This window comes from Capricornis sumatraensis, chromosome 19 (genome assembly GCF_032405125.1).
Source record: "Capricornis sumatraensis isolate serow.1 chromosome 19, serow.2, whole genome shotgun sequence".
NCBI lineage: Eukaryota > Metazoa > Chordata > Mammalia > Artiodactyla > Bovidae > Capricornis > Capricornis sumatraensis.
In genome coordinates this window covers 61,531,286-61,545,644 of record NC_091087.1, presented here as the reverse complement: position 1 = coordinate 61,545,644, position 14,359 = coordinate 61,531,286, and positions in this window count along the sequence as shown.

Genomic DNA, 14,359 nt, shown 5'->3' with positions numbered 1-14,359 from the left:
TGGAGGAGCAGAAAGTAGGCCAGAATGGATGCAGTGGAAGAAAGGGGGCAGAGAGCAGTGGCAGATGACATTAAAAAGATGGCGAGCTCCAGAGCAGGTCAGGCCTTGGAGATGTGGTAAGAAGAACTCTGGACTTGCTGATACACAGCAAGTTGTGCAAGGGTTTTGAGTGGAGAAGTGACATGGTCAAGTTGTATTTTAACAGAAGCATTGTGATTTCTATGTGGATTAAGACTGTTGAGGAGTAAGGGGGTGAAGACAGGAAGATTAGTTAGGAGACAATTGCAATTATGCATACAAGACATAATGGAAGCTTAGATAGTAGAACAGTGGTGAGAAGTGATCAGATTCTAGATATACATATTTGAAGGTCAGTCTTATAGGATTTTATGATGGATTTAATAATGAGGTCTGAGAAAAAGAGTCAAAGATGACTTCAAGGTTTCTGGCCCACAGAGGAATAGAGTTGACATTTATTGAGACTGGGGAAAACTGAGAGGGAACAGGGTGTAGGAAGAAGAAATGAAGACTTTGGTTTTGTAAATGTTCAGTTTGAAATGCCTTGGTTATCAAGTGAAGTGAGATAGGCAGTTGGCTACATGAATCTGGGCTTTAGGGGAGAGGCCCAGACCAGAGAAATAATTTGGGAGTCAAGAAAAAGAGTGAACAGCGGAGCCAATTGCTGCTCATAGAGTAAGTAAAATAACAGCTAAGAATCGACATTGGATCTGTCAACGTATAGTTTGTGAGACAGAACAGATTGGAGTGAATTCAGGAAAGAAGAGAGGAAAAATATGTGGAGACAATTCTTTCCACAGGTTTTTGTTGTAAAGGGGCCAGAAAATGGAGTAATTATTGCTTTTTCACATAAGTTTGAAACTTTTCCCTATCACTTTTGATATCATTCTGTGAGAAGGCATAGCAACAAAATGTTTGGGCTGCAGGGTACATTACTTCTTTGATGTCATATCTCAAAGGACTTGGTCAAGAAATGAAATAAGCTCAAATATAATTTCCATTAAAAGCAAAATCATGTGTTCTTTATAATTTATATTGCTTCTTGAAAATTCAGGGTAGCATTGAAGATAAAAGAACAAGATTTTCAAATACAGGGTCCAAAAGAGTCAAACACCTTATATTTTAGAAATCCCCACATTAGTCTGTATGGAGATATTTGTATCAATAGATGCCTAGGCAGATATTAGCTTGGGCTTCAGATACTTCTGGATGTATCAATACTTCAGACACTACCTGTCTGAAAGGATGACTGGGGATTCAACAGGAGCTCAGAACAGCTGAAAAGATAGGGAGGTTTCCGCATGAATTCATGCTGGGACTTCAAGTAGCTGTTGTCCATCTAGAATGGAGAGCTATAACCTTTTAGAAATAAGTATTTGAGGATTGAGTGATTGTTCTTCAGTAACCAGCAATATCCAGAAGTTATAAATACAGTCTTGTTATTTTTCTGACAAGACTGTATTTGGGAGACTGTATTTGGGATATAGTTATTTGGGATAACTCCCAATGCTGACCTCAAGACGGGATGACAACCCCATTCTCTAGAGTTTCTTCACTCTAGTCTTCTCGTGGGTCTCTGGATATTTTCACAAGTGATCAGGGATCATTCACTGCTGCCACTGCTCCACTGGATACCACACTATCTACTCTGGCCTGATTGCCCATGGTATCAGTTCAGTTCAGTTGCTCAGTCATGTCTGACTCTTTGTGACCCCATAATCACAGCACGCCAGGCCTCCCTGTCCATCACTAACTCCCGGATTTCACTCAGACTCACGTCCATCGAGTCCGTGATGCCATCCAGCCATCTCATCCTCTGTCATCCCCTTCTCCTCCGGCCCTCAATCCCTCCCAGTGTCAGAGTCTTTCCAATGAGTCAACTGTTCACATGAGGTGGCCAAAGTACTGGAGTTTCAGCTTTAGCATCATTCCTTCAAAAAAAATCCCAGGGCTGATCTTCTTCAGAATGGACTGGTTGGATCTCCTTGCTGTCCAAGGGACTCTCAAGAGTCTTCTCCAACACCACAGTTCAAAAGCATCAGTTCTTTGGTGCTCACAGCTTTCTTCACAGTCCAACTCTCACATCCATACATGACCACTGGAAATACCATAGCTTTGACTAGATAGACCTTTGTTGGCAAAGTAATGTCTCTGTTTTGAATATGCTATCTAGGTTGCTCATAACTTTCCTTCCAAGAAGTAAGCGTCTTTTAATTTCATGGCTGCAGTCACCATCTGCAGTGATTTTGGAGCACAGAAAAATAAAGTCTGACACTGTTTCCACTGTTTCCCCATCTATTTCCCATAGAGTGATAGGACCAGATACCATAATCTTCATTTTCTGAATGTTGAGCCTTAGGCCAACTTTTTCACTCTCCACTTTCACTTTCATCAAGAGGCTTTTTAGTTCTTCTTCACTTTCTGCCATAAGGGTGGTGTCATCTGCATATCTGAGGTTATTGATATTTCTCCTGGCAATCTTGATTCCAGCTTGTATTTCTTCCAGCCTAGCGTTTCTCATGATGTACTCTGCATAGAAGTTAAATAAGCAGGGTGACAATGTAGGGCCTCGATGTACTCCTTTTCCTATCTGGAACCAGTCTGTTGTTCCATGTCTAGTTCTAACTGTTGCTTTCTGACCTGCATACAGATTTCTCAAGAGGCAGGTCAGGTGGTCTGGTATTCCCATCTCTTTCAGAATTTTCCACAGTTTATTGTGATCCACACAGTCAAAGGCTTTGGCATAGTCAACCAAGCAGAAATAGATGTTTTTCTGGAATTCTCTTACTTTTTCGATGATCCAGTGGATGTTGGCAATTTGATCTCTGGTTCCTCTGCCTTTTCAAAAACCAGCTTGAACATCTGGAAGTTCATGGTTCACATATTGCTGAAGCCTGGCTTGGAGAATTTTGAGCATTACTTTACTAGTGTGTGAGATAAGTGCAATTGTGCGGTAGTTTGAGTATTTTTGGCATTGCCTTTCTTTGGGATTAGAATGAAAACTGACCTTTTCCAGTCCTGTGGCCACTGCTGAGTTTTCCAAATTTGCTGGCATATTGAGTGCAGCACTTTCACAGCATCATCTTTCAGGATTTGAAACAGCTCAACTGGAATTCCAACACCTCCACTAGCTTTGTTCATAGTGATGCTTTCTAAGACCCACTTGACTTTGCATTCCAGAATGTCTGACTCTAGGTGAGTGATCACACCATCGTGATTATCTGGGTCATGAATTTCTTTTTTGTACAGTTCTTCTGTGTATTCTTGCCACCTCTTCTTAATATCTTCTGCTTCTGTTAGGTCCAGACCATTTCTGTCCTTTATCGAGCCCATCGTTGCATGAAATGTTCCCTTGGTATCTCTAATTTTCTCGAAGAGATCTCTAGTCTTTCCCATCCTGTTGTTTTCCTCTATTTCTTTGCATTGATCACTGAGGAAGGGTTTCTTATCTCTCCTTGCTATTCTTTGGAACTCTGCTTTCAGATGCTTATATCTTTCCTTTTCTCCTTTGCTTTTCACTTCTCTTCTTTTCACAGCTATTTGTAAGGCCTCCCCAGACAGCCATTTTGCTTTTTTGCATTTCTTTTCCACGGGGATGGTCTGATCCCTGTCTCCTGTACAATGTCACGAACCTCATTCCATAGTTCATCAGGCACTCTATCTATCAGATCTAGTCCCATAAATCTATTTCTCATTTCTACTGTATTATCATAACGGATTTGATTTAGGTCATACCTGAATGATCTAGTGGTTTTCCCTACTTTCTTCAATTTCAATCTGAATTTGGCAATAAGGAGCTCATGATCTGAGCCACAGTCAGCTCCTGGTCTTGTTTTTGCTGACTGTATAGAGCTTCTACATCTTTGCCTGCAAAGAATATAATCAATCTGATTTCGGTGTTGACCATCTGGTGATGTCCATGTGTAGAGTCTTCTCTTGTGTTTTTGGAAGAGGATGTTTGCTATGACCAGTGCATTTTCTTGGCAAAACTCTATTAGTCTTTGCCCTGCTTCATTTCGTATTCCAAGACCAAATTTGCCTGTTACTCCAGGTGTTTCTTGACTTCCTACTTTTGCATTCCAGTCCCCTATAATGAAAAGGACACCTTTTTTAGGTGTTAGTTCTAAAAAGTCTTGTAGGTCTTCATAGAACCATTCAGCTTCAGCTTCTTCAGTGTTACTGGTTGGGGCATAGACTTGGATTACTGTGATACTGAATGGTTTGCCTTGGAAATGAACAGAGATCATCCTGTTGTTTTTGACATTGCATCCAAGTACTGCATTTCAGACTCTTTTGTTGACCATGATGGCTACTCCATTTCTTCTGAGGGATTCCTGACCGCAGTAGCAGATGTAATGGTCATCTGAGTTAAATCCACCCATTCCAGTCCATTTTAGTTCGCTGATTCCTAGAATGTCGATGTTCACTCTTGCCATCTCCTGTTTGACCACTTCCAATTTGCCTTGATTCATGGACCTTCATTCCAGGTTCCTATGCAGTATTGCTCTTTACAGCATCGGACCTTGCTTCTATCACCAGTCACATCCACAGCTGGGTATTGTTTCTGCTTTGGCTTCATCCCTTCATTCTTTCTGAGATATTTCTCCACTGACCTCCAGTAGCCTATTGGGCACCTACTGACCTGAGGAGTTCCTCTTTCACTATCCTATCATTTTGCTTTTTCATACTGTTCATGGGGTTCTCAAGGCAAGAATACTGAAGTGGTTTGCCGTTCCCTTCTCCAGGGGACCACATTCTGTCAGACCTCTCCACCATGACCCGCCCATCTTGGGTGGCCCCACAGGGCATGGCTTAGTTTCACTGAATTAGGCAAGGCTGTGGTCCTAGTGTGATTAGACTGACTAGTTTTCTGTGATTATGGTTTCAGTGTGTCTGCCCTCTGATGTCCTCTTGCAACACCTACTGTCTTACTTGAGTTTCTCTTACCTTGGCCGAGGGGTATCTCCTCACCGCCACCCCTCCTGACCTTGAACGTGGAATAGCTTTTCTAGGCCCCCCTGCGCCTGCGCAGCCACCGCTCCTTGGACTTGGGGTTGCTCCTCCCGGCTGCCGCCCCTGACCTCAGACGTGTTGTAGCTCCTCCTGGCAGCCCATGGTATACTCTGCTGTAACTGCACGCTGCTTTTAGTTCACTTTTTTCTGGATATGGGCATGTTCAAATGCCTATTTCAAGGCAGCCATAACTGACACTTTCCTCTAAACTTTAGGCTCTGTTGCTGAGTCATCATGCCAGATACCACCATCTTCGCTTGGAACGATTTCTTTTCTAGGGCCTCTGTAGGGCTCCCAGGCAATTTGCCTTCTCCCTCTGCTCACTTTTGTTGGTCAGATATGCCACCTATGACTGAACTCTAATCTTGGACCATATTTGAGTTGTTTGCCTTGAAGGCTCCTTATCCCTCATGTAAATCAGTGAATGTAAAGGGATACCAGAAGCTGTGAGTGACCCAACCCTTCATGCCAGATGGATCCAAGTCTCCAGACAACTGGGGAGTGTTCAGAGCAACATATAGATTTTGGAGAAGGGGAGAAGTGTTGTTAGCATGAGGTCTCTGTGTTTCTACCCTTCTTACTATGCTAAGTAACAGTAACTTAGATCTCTGGAGAGGCAGAAAGAGAAATGGAGTTCAGATTCTCTGAACTACCGCGAAAACCTTTTGGGGGCGAGTATTGCTGAGATCTAGAAAAGAATCTCAGTATTTGTGTCTGTGACTGTGTGTGGGGAAAGGGTTTTATTTGCTTTTTCCTTAACTGAGTATAGGACATAGCTCAAAAATAGATCCCTTGAATGATTTTGTTCTTGAAACTTTGAGAGTTCAGATGGGTGGGGAATGTGTTGGAGTTTCATTTAGAATTGCTATTAAAAAGCCTTTGTGTATAGATGATGATGATACTGACATGTACTGCTGGCAAACAAAGTGTTTAGTGGCAATTTTTGTTCTTCGCAGCAGCAGGGATGAGTCTGAGCTGAGGCATCCTTGCTACTCTCCAGACCCCCATTTGTGAAATGGTTGGCCGCTTCTGGGGAGGAAGCTGATGGCTGGGAACCGTTTTCTCTGTGCAATGTTAAGTGCTCCTTGTGGACACTGCTGCCAGAGAGATGACCAAATGCTGGCAAATTATTGTTCATCTCAAGCAGTTCTTAATGTACTTTCTTACTGAGGGGAAGTCAGAAAAGAAAAGGAGGCTGCAACTGGCAGGGGCCAGGGCCTTCCTCTCTTTGGCTGCTCCCCAGGTCCTGGGTCTTGCTTTTGTGGATGCGGTGACCACACAGGCAGATCAATCCATGCGCTTAGGACAGCTGCTTATAAACCAGCTGAAGCAGCTGGCAGGTGAAACATTAACACGTTATGCTATAAAATATTTAAAGAAGGCTGTGAATTTAGTTTTCTTTTGATTATTTCTCCAGATCTATACTTCAGTAGCTTTGCCGAAGGGCCAGAATCAAACCTGAGATGCCCCCAGAGCCCATTTAAGTACTTTGCAGTGTTTACTTAATATTTTAAAGATAAAAAACACTTTGAGACATTGAGCACTGCAAAAGAACAAAACCTATTTATGGACCCCCAGGGCATTTCACCTTTAAGACGACTAAGCGGTCAGGAAACTGAAGAAGTCTTTCATTTTTATAACACTAGATAAATTATGGGGTGAGTCAGCTTCAGTGGGGTCTTTTAACTCTTTCTGTTCTGCTTTCTGGTGTGTGAAACATAATTTCTAGAGAAAATACTTCCTTTTATTACGATGCCTTTCAACACTTTTTATTTCAAATGTTTTAATGAATCTAACAACCAAATGTGTTTTGCCACGATCCAGGGCTTGAAGAGGAAACAAAAGAACTGTAATAGATTTGTAATAGATTTCTGATTCAGAATCAGAAGACAGGGGTTTTAGTCTGACTCTGGTGCTTAGTGGTTATGTAACCTCAAGAAAACCTAAGACTATGCCGATTCCTAGATATGCAAAGGTGGGCATGTTACTTGTTTTCTGCAGCATAAGGAGAATTAATAATATTCCTCACTGAACTGCTGTGAGAATTAAGAGTGCAGATACAAAGACTAGTGCAAACCCTTTTTGATGATTTCAAGTGTTCAATATTGTTAAATGTTAATAGATCTGAAAGAAAAGCATTTGGTTTTAACTATTGTCTTTATTTATAAAATGATGATAATATACATCACCTAAGGTTATTATCATATTTAAATGCAAATGACATGTGTGGGCACTTTGAACACTAAATACCATGTAAATGGAATATACATTGATAATCATAATGAATTTTGAGAACTGTCAGAGAAGATGGGTATGTAAGAGAAAACAAGAAGGCAGAGAAGACAGCAGGAAAGTTGGGAACAGACCCATAGAGAGGTTTGCACATTATTAGAAGTGGAAGAACAGAATGAACACTGGCCCCCAAGGCAAATCACACCAAATCCAAATGCTCAGTCGAAACCAAAGCAAAACATAGAAACAAAACAAGACAAAAAACTCAATGACACTCAGCTCGCTGGCGCACAGAGCACGCTAGCTGCTCATCTCCATCTTAAGAAAACATTCTTTATAGCTTTATTCTCAGGAGAACCTGCTGGATAGTGCTGCTGGTTCTGGGATAATTATGAAAAGAGTACTGAGAATATAGAATGAGCACAGCTGCTGAAGAACATCACATGGACCTTCCTATTTTAGTCCCAGAGCTGTTTCTCTGGCCCAGCACAGCTCCTCCTTACCCAACCCAGGCAGCTCCAGGAGCCCCTCTTTCATATTTCTCTTCTTAGGAGATAATCACACCCAACCCAGCACTTTGAATTCTAGGACTAGGGAGATGGGTTTCAGTCCCTAACTCCTTACTTTCTTCCTATGCCAGACACAGGCAACAAGATTTTTCTTTTAAGAAATTTTCTGCTAATAAATGTGTGGTAGTAAACAGGGGATATCAAAAATGAGAAATAGCAAATATGGAAATGTTACAGAGTTTATAACAGTAATAGTTCCACTGTTAACCGTTGTGTCTAACTCTCTGTGACCCCATGAACTGCATCACACCAGGCTTTCCTGTCCTTCACTATCTCCTGGAGTTTGCCCAAACTTATGTCCGTTGAGTCAATGATGCCATCCAATCATCTCATCCTCTGTCACCCCCTTCTCCTCCTGCACTGAACTTTTCCCAGCCTCAGGGTCTTTTCCAGTGAGTCGGCTTTTCACATCAGGTGGCCAAAGTATTAGAGCTTTATCTTTAGCATTAGTCTTTCCAGTGAATATTCAGGGTCGATTTCCTGTATGACTAACTGGTTTTATCTCCTTAATGTCCAAGGGACTCTCAAGGGTCTTTTCCAACACCAGTTTCAAAGCATCAGTTTCTTGGTGCTCAGCCTTCCCTATGGTCAGACTCTCACATCTGTACATGACTAGTGGAAAAACCATAGCTTTGACTATGTGGACCTTTGTTGGCAAAGTGATGTCTTTGCTTTTTAATACATTGTCTAGATTGCTCATAGCTTTTCTTCTAGGGAGCAAGTGTCTTTTAATGTCAAGGCTGCTGTCACTGTCTGCAGTGATTTTGGAGCCCAGGAAAATAAAGTCTATCACTGTTTTATTTTCCCCCCATAAATTTCCCCCTTTTTTCCCCCCAATTTATTTGCCATGAAGTGATGTGACCAGATGCCATGGCCTTAGTTTTTTGAATGTTGAGTTTTAAGCCAGCTTTTTCACTCTCCACTTTCACTTTCATCAAGAGGCTCTTCAGTCTTCTTCACTTTCTGCCATTAGGGTGGTGTCATCTGCATATCTGAGGCTATTGATATTGATACTAGTATTTCCACTATTAATAGTAATGCCATAATTTCCATTATATTTTACATTAGGAATGGAACTTAAGAGCTAAGTTTGAGTCAGGTTCACTAAAGTCTTTCTTTTAAGAAAGAGAATGTGAATATCTCTCTTATATGCTGCATACATTAGGATTAGAAATTTCCCATGTATGCAGGCAGATATGGGAATCTTTTCCCCTACCCAGTCATCATTGGGGAGATGTTACTTTGGTATCTCTTGAAGTAATTTTTCTTTCCTCTGGTCATGCACACAAATCTGTAAAGAAGCCAAAAGAATGCTTGTGCAAAATAGAGAAATTTATGTGAGCTGGAGAGGAATAAACTATCAAGGAGGTGGGGATAGCTTTTCAGAATCAGTGAGGACATTGATGATGAATTAATCACTATAAATTAGTCTAGGATCACAGACCAGGGTTCAAATAAATCAAGCTGATGCAAATCACAAATTTAATAATTTGTAAAATGTGGCTCACAATGGTAGTTCATATTCAGGCTCCTGATATTTACTGCTCTAAGATATAAAGGCTTGAAAGAGGTGGGTAAACCCTTGAAAGGGTTTTAAGCCTGTATGAATTTTTAGGAGTAGAATTTTCTAGACCAGTTATGGTTTTCAGTATGACATTCTGTCTAGTATACAATGCTGTTTGCAGATAGATCCTATTTCTCCTGACATCTGTGGATGCTGGTGAGCCTGATAAGTAAGTCTCTTATCTAGGTACTCATAATAGTATATAAATTGCAATTTCAGAAATCCTGGGAGTTCTGTAAAAATCTTCTATCCTTCAAAATGGCAGGGGCCTCCATGAGGGCTTAACTGAACCAAGCATGGGGGCCAAAGACAGCTCTTTGATGCTGAAATTAAAAGATTAGGGACTATGCTTTCCTTTATTAATCCTCAACAACATGTTCCCTGCCTTCCCAGGGAAGCCAAACACATGACTCACAAGATCAGGCAGTTTCCTGCAAGATGAGAGTGGAAGGAAAGTGTCTACAGATGGAAGAATGGAGCCATGAGACTAGAACTGGAATGAAGGGCAGAGGCAGTGCCCCTTAATTTTCTTCTGTGTTTTGTTAGCAACAAGTTTTCAGTGGGAGCTTTCAAGACTCATTAGTTTGAGTAAGAACAAATTAGACAAAAGATCTAGTGTTAGATATAAATTAAAAGCTGTTTCTATGCATTGCAAGTCTCTCTCTCTTAAAAGGAGAATGGATTATTATTCTTTTAAGCCAAAATTTGAAGTTTGGCATTTGTGTCTCCCAATTCTCAGATCATTTATCACAACTTTTTCTTTTTTGAGGTGTTAGAATAATGCTCTGAAGAGTAGGGATAATGCACATGCTTTTCTAAGCCTCTGGGGACCAGGCAGAGCTTGGAGTGATTTAGGGGCAACCAGACAATGCTTCATTACCCAGGAAACTGACCCTTCTCCCATCTGCTATAAATGAGATCTGAAAACTTTCTCCATCCTATTATCTTGTCAATTCCTAGCATCAGTTTCTAACAAGAGACTTGAAATGCAATATAGCTCTTTGGCTGGAAAAAAAAAAAGTACTTAGGATTTAGTGGACTGTAACTTGGTTGCAAATCCAAATTTAGCTTGTAATATGATTTCCTTCATGCGGATTGCAATGTTTACATCTTGTAACGAAGCCTATGTTTCTTTGTATCAGTGGTTCTCAAATGGAGAACAGTGGAGAAGAGCAACATGGATGTAAAGATATATCTCCTACATACCTCTGCATGAACATTGACTATTACAGAGTGAAAACTGAATATGAATACAAGAAAATTCATAGAATTTTTATTCATGAAAATTAACTGTATTTTGTCACTTGTGTGCTGTACTATTTCAAAGCTTTCATTATCAGATTCTTGCTTCTCTCAGCCCCAAATTTGTTCATGCATCCAAAATGCACTTTTTTTCTCATTTTTAAAAAAGGATAGGTGGCTTAATTCTATTTAGAAGGAAAGAAAAAGGAAAAAAGATTGCCCATACACTTCTCATAAGCTGATCTGGATAGACTTTTGGTTGCAAAGAACTCAGCCTGAATAAAGCCGGGGCTTATTGTAGGGCTCTGTATGGATTAGAACTGGGAGTGAAAGGCTGGGTGGAACAAAAACAGCTCTAATTTCCAGCTTCTTTCTTGATCTTTCTCAGGGTCCCTTCTATGGCATCACTGTGTCACTCTTGGTGTCTGAACGATTTTTTCTCTTTCTGTTTTAGTTGCTTTGGGTCATATGGAGCCTGTTGTAGCTACTGTTTCATCTCCAGCTGAAAGACTCCTTTCAAGCTTCAGCTCTTACTGTACATTTCTCAGGCTTGTGTTTCAGGCCTGTGCTCCTGAGAATCAGGAACTTATTGTCGTAGCTCATCTTGTATTCTACACCATGCCATAAGCCATCGGCTAGCCAACAGATGGTATGGTAGACTGCAGAAAGAGCCACAATTTTCTGTAACCACATACTTGCAATGTGATTTTGTAGCCTCTTTCATCAAGAGATGGAGTCTATTTCTCTGTCCTTAAATCTAGGCTGGCTTTGGCTAGTAGGAAGAAACAGAAGTGAGGTTGCATACTTGGTCCTTTGGAAGCCTTAAACTCTTCTTCTGTTTCTCTTGGAACTCTGCCATATGCCTTGGCTAGGCTGATGGAAATTGAGAGACCAAGTGAACAGAGATAAGCCCTCTTAGACTAGCCAGCCTCCAGGCGCTGGCAGCTTACTGAAAATTATGAATGGGCCCAACCAAGTCTAGCCCAAATCAGCCAAATCAACTAGTGTAGTCCAGGACAAATTGCTGCCCTATTTAACCAAGAGGTAAATTCATGGCTGTTGCTTTAAGCCTTAGGACTAAGTATTAGCATAGTTTCCTATACAGTTGTTGTTCTTCAGTTGCTCAGTTGTATGTGACTCTTTGCACACCCATGGGCTGCAGCATGTCAGGCCTCTCTGTCCTTCACTATTTCCCAGAGTTTGCTCAAACTCATGTCCACTGTGTTGGTGATGCCATCCAACCAACTGGTCCTCTGTCTCCTCCTTCTCCTCCTGCCTTCAATCTTTCACAGCATTAGGTCTTTTCCAATGAGTTAACACTTTGCATCAGGTGGCCAAAGTATTGGAGCATCAGCATCAGTCCTTCCAATGAATACTCACGACTGATTTCCTTTAGGATTGACTGATTTTATCTCCTTGCTGTCCAAGGGACTCTCAAGAGTCTTCTCCAACACCACAGTTCAAAAGCATCAATTCTTCGGCACTCATCCTTTTTTATTGTCCAGCTCTCACTTCCATACATGACTACTGGAAAAATGGTAGCTTTGAGTATACACACCTTTGTTGGCAAAGTGATGTCTCTGTTTTTTAATACACTGTTTAGGTTTGTCATAGCTTTTCTCCCAAACAGCAAGCTCCAATCACCATCCACAGTGATTTTGGAGCCCAAGAAAATAAAGTCTGCCACTGTTTCCATTGTTCCGCCATCTATTTGTCATGAAGAGATGGGACCAGATGACATGATCTTCAATTTTTGAATGTTGAGTTTTAAGCCAGTTTTTTTCACTCTCCTCTTTACCTTCCTCAAGAGGCTCTTTAATTCCTCTTCACTTTCCACCATAAAGGTTATGTCATCTGCTGTCTGAAGTTACTGATATTTCTCCCAGCAATCTTGATTTCAACTTGTGCTTCATCCAGCCCAGCGTTTCTCATGATGTACTCTGCACAGAAGTTAAATAAGCAAGGTGACAATATACAGCCTTTACGTAGCCCTTTCCCAGTTTGGAACCAGTCCATTGTTCCATGTCTGGTTCTAATTGTTGCATCTTGACCTGCATGTAGGTTTCTCAGGAGGCAGGTAAGGTAGTCTGGTATTCCCAATTTTTAAAGAATTCTCCACAGTTTGTTGTGATCCACACAGTCAAAGGCTTTAGCGTAGTCAGTGAAGCAGAAGTAGATATTTTTCTGGAATTCTCTCTCTTTTTTTTTTTTTTGTTCTATGATCCAATGGATGTGGCAATTTGATCTCTGGTTCCTCTGCCTTTTCTAAATCCAGCTTGTATGTTTGGAAGTTCTTGGTTCACATACTGTTGAAGCCTGACTAGATGGATTTTGAGCATTACCTTGCTCGCATGTGAAATGAGTGCAATTGTGCCATAGTTTGAACATTCTTTGGCATTGCCTTTCTTTGGGATTGGAATGAAAACTGATCTTTTCTAGTCCTGTGCTGAATTTTCCAAATTTGCTGGCATATTGAATACAGCACTTTCATAGCATCATCTTTTATGATTTGAAATAGCTCAGCTGGAATTTCTTTACCTCCACTAGCTTTGTTTATAGTGATGCTTCCTAAGGCCCACTTGACTTTACACTCTAGGATGTCTGGCTGGAGGTGAGTGATCACACCATTATGGTTATCTGGGCTAGTCAAAACAGTAAAAAGTAAATAATAAAGACATACAGCTCGCCCTCTATATTTGCTGGTTCCACATCAATGGATTAAACCAACCATGGGTAGAAAACATTTGGGGAAGAAAATTCTAGAAATTTTCAAAAAGAAAATTTGAATTTGCCATGTAGGAGAACTATTTATATAGCATGTACATTGTAGTTACAACTATTTATATAGACTTTGCATTTTATTCTGTATACTATAAGTAATACAGAGATGATTTAAAGTATATGGGAGGATGTACATAGGTTATATGCAAATACTATGTTGTGTTTATATAAGAGACTTGAACATCCTGGATTTTGGCATCTGCTGGCATCCTGGAACTTGTCCCCTATGGATACTGAGGGAGAACTCTATTCCTTTTGGTCTAACCAGCCCTGGTAGGCAGTTTGCTGGCATTAAGGCAAAAAATGTGACTACTTGCCTCTTTCTCAGTGGCTATGAGCAAGGCAGTTTTAGTTAGGAAGAATGTAGTCTTTAGTAGTTCAGCAAATATTTGTTAACTGCCTATAATGTGTCATGTACTATGTTAGGCAATAGAAATCAAGGGTGATAAAAAAAATATACCTATTCAATTAGTAGTGATGAATAAATGGAATTTTCACTTAGTAGAGGAGACAGACATTAATCACATAATCACCCTGAAGAATATTTAATTATAAACAGATAAGGCTGTTACGTGAAGACATACATGTTTATGAGGGCAACAGCAAAGTCTTAGACCGGGTCTTAAAGGCTAAGTGGTTCTTGAGCGAAGATCGTTTTATTAGGGAAAAGGATAAGGAGAGTGGTTTGTGGATGAAAGGAAGATCTTTTCAGCATGCCTAAAGATTCCATGATGGAAGCTAATATGATACATTCAAAAAGTTGAGTGAAGTTCAGTGTGAGTGTGACTGGAATAGGGGTCTGAGGTTGGGGCCGGGAGTGAGGGGAACTGTGAAGAAGTGTGAGTGGGGAGTCGTGCAGGGCTTGAGCGCATGGGGACTTGTAGGCAATGTTATGGATTCGGGGGATGTGCAAAGCTATTGGGACTGGACGGAGAAGGGA